Below are 7,592 nucleotides of genomic sequence, written 5' to 3'. Positions count from 1 at the left end.
CAAGATAAATCTGTGAAAGTAGCCTTCAAACAGGATTTGGTGCCACGGCCTCTGTTCATCCTTAGATGTTATTGCCCCTTTGAGCAGGATGAGCATCAACACAGGGGGTGGCGGACCTTTGTCATGCAGCAGGAATGTTAACATCCTCCAGATTTAAACGGCGCCATCTGAAGAGCAGTTCATGTTCTGAAATTAATTTTTCATGTGTACATCATGAGGTCCTAATAAAAATGTTAAAAAACTGTCTTTGTTGTCCTCTGATCCCAACAGGACTCCCTTCTCCCTTGGCATTTCTCATCATTGTTGTTGTCTGTGGACGACAAGGTGTTTGTTAAGGTTATGGTACCAGCTTCACAAAATGAGAAGGATTTAAAAAAAAAAAAGAAAAACAAAAAGACAAAACAAAACAAAACCAGAAAGAAGATTTTTGTTGGGGGGGGGGGGGGGGGAGAAAGAAGAAACAGAAATGTGCCAGGAAGCAATATAAAAAGAAGCAGGGATTTTTGATGTTTTCTTTTCCCTCCTCCTTCATTCTTGGCTGAATTATAGGGCGTAGCATAGTATTTTCAAAGCATCTTTTACAAACTTTATTTAGTTCAGTGATTCACATTTCCCAAGCAAGGTTAACCAAAGGGAGGGATGTTTCTCCCCTTGCCCCTAGCTGTTCCTCAACTTTCAGCTAAATTGTATCACATCATTGTTTAAAATAATTGCCAGAAAGGAACCTTTCCTGATCTCCTCCAACAGCATTGTTTTTCCCAACAATGTGCAGGATGGTTCATTACTTATTCATTTTAGAGAGTGATTTTAAAGTACTTTGCACAATCTGAAGCCCCAAACTTGGATAAGACAGATGCAGCCAGTTAAGACTGAGAACTTCATGGTCATTGCCCACCAGAGCTTGTCGTCTTCTTCCAAACACACACCCCGAGTCTGAAAAGGCAAAAAGTTATGTATATGTCAGGCGACTTTCTCTCCTAGACCGAGTTGAGCACTCCCTGGGAAAAGCTGGAGCTGAGATCAGATGCGCAAGAGAAGACCTCAGAGCTTACCTGGGACTTCTAGGCCTACACAGACACAACCTGAATCTCCATGCTCCAGCAACCCACCTGAGCAGCATAGGCTGCAAGCTGAGGCTGTGCTTGGGATGTGCCTCACTGTGACCGCCAGGACCACAAAAGTGCCAGAGTGTTGAACCCTCATCAGCTGGCAGGATTTATTTCCTCTATTTGCCATGCAATACCCTACACCACTCTTGCTGTCCAGTACTTGCTGCTGGACTCCCAGCTCATGACCCCTGCAGCTGGGAGAATATCCCCCAAAATTCAAGCAAGGGCTGTTTGAGGGGCTTGCAGTCACTTACCTCATCAGTTCAGCCCAATCTCTGCACAACTTCTCATCCCTTCTGGCTCCACATTAGGGGGAAGAGCAGCAGCCATGTCAGGGCTCCAGGAGAGTGAACATACATATGGGTGTTGGGGGGGAAGCTGGATACTCATGGGCATGACAGGCAAGGCAGCTCAGTCAATAAGAGAAAAGGTTTGAAAAATCCAGTATCCTTTAAAGAATATCTGAATACTTTTTTTTAAAAAAAAGAGTAAGATCAGCATAGGAAAATTTTACCCTTTCCTGCTTCCTTTTCACTGACTCAAAGAGAAGCTTCTGCTGTCTCCACAAGAAACAGCTGTAAGGTCAGATTTGTTTGAAGGGAACGGAGAGGAGAGCCTCTGGTTTCTTTCCAAAAAAGCAGTTTATTTTAGATTCACAAAAGGTCAAGAAGAATAAATTGCAATGGATACTCTTCCTGTGTAGCCAAACATGTTTCCAAGCAGAAACATGATGTTATAAAGAAACAAACAAGTAAATATAAGGAGGCTGAAGAAAAGCCCAACCCTCAAACATTTTTGACTGCAGAATGGTATCACTCTCACATATGCTCAAGGAGCAAAATTACTTTTAAGGCGCAGGGGGGGCGTAGCTGTGACTTAGATAAGCATAGAGGCTTACTTTTGGGGGATAGTTACACATCGGAACAAACATCCTAGCACTGAATGAAAATCTGCTAGCATGGCTTAGTCTTGATCTCTATTGCAATCCCTTGTACAACAAAGGAAATCGTGTATCAGCCAGAAAACCCATAGCTCTGCTGGAAAGTGCTGAATGCACACAGTAATATATGCAGTCTGTTACCTACAGTATATGAGGTTTATTTAGGTCCTTCACCCCCGATCTGCATGCTCTAACAGCAGCATGTTTAGCTGTTTGGATGCTTTTATTCCGACATGGTTTCCTTCAAACGGGCACATGTAGCTCCATTTCACCAAGCGATGGAGAAAAAAGCAAAGGATTACCTGGAGGACGTTAATCTACTTAGATTGTAAACCAATGTTGTGCTTTAACTCCAGCCGGCAACTAAGCACCACACAGCTGCTCGCTCACTCCCCCACCCCCAGCAGGGTGGGGACGAAGAGAATTGGAAGGGTAAAAGTGAGAAAACTCATGGGTTGAGATAAGAACAGTTTAAACATTGAAATAAAATATAGTAATTATAATTATAATAATGAACTGTAATGAAAAGGAAAATAACAAAAGAGAGCGAAATAAAACCCAAGAAAGACAAGTGATGCAAGTGAAAACAATTGCTCACCACCAACAGACCAATGCCCAGCCAATCCCCGAGCAGCGGGCCCCCGGCCAACCTTCCCCCTAGTTTTATTGCTGAGCACAATGTCATATGGTGTGGAATATCCCTTTGGTCAGTTGGGGTCAGCTGTACCAGCCGTGTCCCCTCCCAACTTCTTGTGCACCCCCAGCCTACTCGCTGGTGGGGTGGTGTGAGAAGCAGAAAAGGCCTTGACTCTGTGTAAGCACTGCTCAGCAGTAACTAAAACACCCCTGTGTTATCAACACTGTTTCCAGCAAAAATCCAAAACTTAACCCCATACTAGCTACGATGAAGAAAATTAACTCTACCCCAGTCAAAACCAGCACATTCTCCACCCCTTATTCCATACCATTTATGTCATGCTCAGGTCCCACACCATCCAGTACATCCTCATTAACCACCACTACCCTTCCCATCATTCCCACCACAGATATCATTCCCTTAGTCTATGGACCACCACTGTGAAATGTCTGTAAAATGTCCATAAATGTCCACTGAGTTCATTTAGTCCATGACTTTGGGCTCCATCTGTGATGGTGGTCACTCAGGCCAGGAGAGGTGGTGTGTTGCGTGGAGTTATTGGGCACCAAAGCCAGCTCAGGTCGGGTCACTGCTGCACTTGCGCTGCTTCTTGTAAGGCTTGTCCTCCATTGGTTCAGGTGGTTCCTGCTATAGTAATTCCTGTAACATGCAATTCAAATCCTGGGTTACAACAATTTAAAGGTATTTCCATTACAATCTCCACCCCAGTCCCTTTGGGCCAGGTTATAGGCTTTAACATTGCAGTGAACTCCTCCCCTTGCTCCTAGCCTGGCTAGCAATGAGGCGTTCCTGCTATAGTAATTCCTATAACATGCAACTCAAATCATGGATTGTTTTCACCCAGGATTAAATCACCTTGAGGTACACATTGGACTCCCCCGTCCTTCTGCATTACCCACCAAGTGCACCCAGGTCCTTGAGCAAAGACAATCACACGAATATGTTTACCCTTTCCTACTTATTTTTGTGGGCTTAAGCCACTACTAGATATTTAGAATATTCTGCAGCCAACAAAAATTAATGAGAAATGCAGATCCTACAAAGGGGAAAAACTATTGGATAGATTTATATCATTGCCTATTGATGTCCCTAGTAATAAGGAAGCGTACCAGGACCTGGAAACAGCATGGCTGTGTCTCCAGAGGACATTGTTTATTTACTTGCGCCTAACACTCAGCTGGATTTTGACTTGGGTCAGCACAGGCTCTAATGAGCCCTGCCCAGACACTTATGGAGGATGTCTACTGGCTGCCTGAAAATGGTCTGTGGCCAAGGAGGCCAGAGCCTTTCTGCCCCAAGTGCTGGGAGATGGAGACAGGCTTTCTCTTTTGTGCTTACACAGCACCCAACGCTGGGCACCATGATCCCAGAGCTATCGTTTCTCCATCCTACTGCCGTACCAAAGCAATAACAACTGTCTTGCTGAGTTTCCAGGTAATAAAGTTGCAATTTTCTCTAATTGCCATGATCACTGACAGTTTACATTAATCAAGTGACACCAACATAAAGTGATGGGCTGCCAGAGGACTAAAAAGCATTTTACCCTCAGCTGTTTCTGACATGTTTGTGTGCACAGTTCAGTTTACCATTAAGAAGGGCAAATAATGACCCATCTCCAATTTGAGGCTGGGTCCCTTAAGTCATAAATTGAAAGCCAATGTTTAAACAAAGAGACACAACTACAAATTCAGCTTGACACTCTCCAGGAAAAGGGTCATTAGGCAGCAGAGGCCAGACAATCTTCATCTGGCCCTTAGGAGGTTTCTGCTCTCTACTCTAATGACCACTGAAGATGATATCATTCATCTTAACTTACCCCAGTTCCTAACAATACAAGGGTCTGAAGAAGTCAGGCCAGTTACTGGATATAGGTGCGTGATGGCTCTACACATGCCTTTTTTCCCTTGCAAACCATCATGCAGATGTGTAGCCTGGGGCACAGCCCACCAAGCAACCTGCCAAGTGTCAAAGGATACATTTTGTGCACCAGGTCCCAGTGTAGGGAAAAGGCTGTGGCACTGTGCCACAACCTGGGGGATGGGTGGGGATCTGAAAGTACACCAGTGGGGCCCTTTCAGGGCTGATTCACAGGAATCAGCATGACCCATGGGCCATGGCATCCCAGACCACCACCGGCTCCTCCGCCATCATTCACAGATGTGAAACACTGCTGAGGGATTTCATAAAACCATCTGCCTGCCTCTCCTCTCTGTAATCCTGGGGCATAATCCTAAAGAATGGAATAGGATTTCAGCAGGTAGGAAAAGTATAATGTTGCCATGTGGCTTTTTCTATTGATTTGAAGATGAACTATTAGTATCTGAACTGCTAGATGCTTGGATACATATATAATCCTTCACTTTGGAAGACTACTTACTGCTTTCTGCACCCCTGAGGCTTTCTGTCAACACTGACAACTCCCATCTAGGATGGGAAAGCATTAAAAGTGTTTCCACTTAATGGTAATCAAATTATTTTTTAAGAACTCGTAAAACCCAAACAACTCTTCTTCCATTATACTCTCCCAGCGAAAGCCAGTAAAGTTTCCAGACAGACAAGAAAGAACAGTTATACCCTATGGAAAAAGGTATTTGAAAGATAGACTTACTTCCCCTAAAGAGAATTCAAAGGCAGACAAGCAGTTGTATAAAGAAACCGGGGAAACAACACAAATTAATAATATATGTTCTCCTAGAGTTGTGGGTCTGCTGCAAAAATGCAGAAGGGGATGGGAATTCACTGACTGTCAACTTAGTGTAGTCACAGTGATGGAATAAGTGCCTCGTACATAACTGAAGGTCTTATTTTAGGATATGTCCAGAAGCTTTTTGCTGTCCTGATATGTAGTTCTTAGAGCTTTCCCTTTTCTCCTCCGTACTTTAAACTAGGAACCTACACAGTCAGCTGTCGAGTGAATGGAAAATCCTTCTTCATTCCAGAGCACACAGCTATATGCAAATATTCCTGTTAAAATCCCACTCTCAAATTTAACCTCTCAGCAGTCCTGCAGGCTGATACGTTCAGTCTGTTCTAAACTGTAAAATCTGACATGAAAATGCTCTCACGAGCTGTGTCTGACCTGGAAGTAGAAGAGCTCGGTTAACCGCGTGAACCTTTAATTTGTAAATGCAGAATCCTCCCTGCCTGATGCCTTTGCTTCTGACAAAGCCCGTCCTCAAACAGCAGCGAGCGTATGCCATCCCGGTGGGTATGTGCTGCAGGGGCAGGTGGCCAGGTTGGTATTTTACATCTTTATTATTTATTTATTTCTTTATTTATTAAATCTTTAGGCACTTTCAGAGCAATAGATGTGCAGATTGAGTAATTCCCATTAGGACAATTGCACCTACAGCCGTTTGGTTTTTTGTCAGCCTGCCTCACTGCAATACAACTACAAAGACGTTCACGCACCAGAACAGGTCAGCAAGGGACAAACTGTGTCACTTGATGCCCTGATTCGGTGAGGAATTCAAGCACATATTTAATTGCCAGCTTGTTTTGACTATTCACGTGCAGAAAAAAGGCACAAGCTGAAGCGCCTTGCATGACTTGGTCACAGAGCAGTGTAACAAGCATTATGTGAGCTCAGAGACAGAAGTCAAAATTAAGGTTTTGATTTTAAGAGCCTGACAAGGGATGGGTTTGATGAGAAAATGAGGGCTGCCATGCCTAAATGAGCACATCTGGTCAACTTTATTTTTAACAGGACAAAGACCCTTTTCTCTGAGGCCAAGATACTCGGTCTTTAATCTTTTTCCATATTTCTCATGCTTATCACATACGGGCATATCGTAAAGATGTCTTTATCACTTCTTCCTTTTGATTAAAGGCTCTGAGTAATGCTAGCCAATATCAATAACGATGCCCTAAAATTAACATTATCATCACACCAGAACCTTGCAGGAAACACAGTGTTAATCTCACTAGTCCCTCTCGTACAGATCATCCAGAGCACTCAGAAAAAAAGAAAACATGAAGAGCAAGGCTCTTCAACTACATTATGTTCGGAGTATCATTCATCTTACAGAGAATGAAAGCCTGGGTGATCTTTATTTTACATTAATCACATGGTTAAACTGCTCAGATATTAGGCAGGCAGGTTGGGGGATGAGGGAGAGGGAGGAGAGAGAGAAAAACAATAAGTTGGCTCAGAACTTCATCCCAAACAGAAACCAAATGTTAGCCACTTTTGAAGTACCATAAACTTTTAAAATGTTTGAGTCAAAGGAAACAGTGAAAGTAATTAGTCTTACCACACATTCAATGATCATCAAACTAAAAATCAGCCCAACAGGTATGTATATATACATGTGAACAGAAATACACATTGGTCAAAAATATGGTTGAGACAAATAAGCCATGTGAAAGGTGAAACTACAGTTAAACACACAAAAAAATTCCCATAAAAGGCATTGATTGCCAACCAGCCAAGTTATTACAGGCAATTGGTATGTATATGGGACACAATGATAATAAGGACACTTCGTGGTCCTAAAGGAAATAACAATTGTGGGAAATTATTTTAATAGTGCTCAGAAGGATTACAAAATCCCAGTTTCATGTCGTTCTACAACAGACTAATGTTGTCCCATAAATTATAGCAGATTTCAAGGGAAAACAATTAATGGTAACAGAATCAAAGACATATGAAAGCTTTCCGATTTAAAGTGACATTGCTCACTGTAAAATAGCTGGTTTTAATTAACTTCTTCCTAAGACCATTGAAGGTACGTATTGAAGGTACATTTCCACACACACTGGAGAGAACCTCTGCACTCAAGGAGCTTGTAAGATTGTGATTGACAACAGCAAAATTATTTGTAAATTGGCTGAATGCTCATTCAAAGAGTGAAATTTAGTAAATAGTCCAAAGATGACATTTCTG

At 42.7% G+C, this 7,592-nt stretch overlaps 1 long non-coding RNA gene across 1 annotated transcript; it reads right to left on the bottom strand.

The window, feature by feature from the left end:
• Positions 1-560: 560 nt before the first annotated feature.
• On the bottom strand, positions 561-1,713 carry LOC143157401 (uncharacterized). The gene is made up of 2 exons (XR_012994780.1): positions 1,364-1,713; positions 561-933 (listed from the first exon to the last, which is right to left on the bottom strand). It is a non-coding gene; the product is annotated as an uncharacterized LOC143157401 (long non-coding RNA).
• Between the last annotated feature and the right edge of the window lie 5,879 nt (positions 1,714-7,592).

This window comes from Aptenodytes patagonicus, chromosome 2 (genome assembly GCF_965638725.1).
Source record: "Aptenodytes patagonicus chromosome 2, bAptPat1.pri.cur, whole genome shotgun sequence".
NCBI lineage: Eukaryota > Metazoa > Chordata > Aves > Sphenisciformes > Spheniscidae > Aptenodytes > Aptenodytes patagonicus.
Note: the sequence above shows the minus strand (reverse complement) of the source record. Positions and strands in the feature narration are given on the sequence as shown.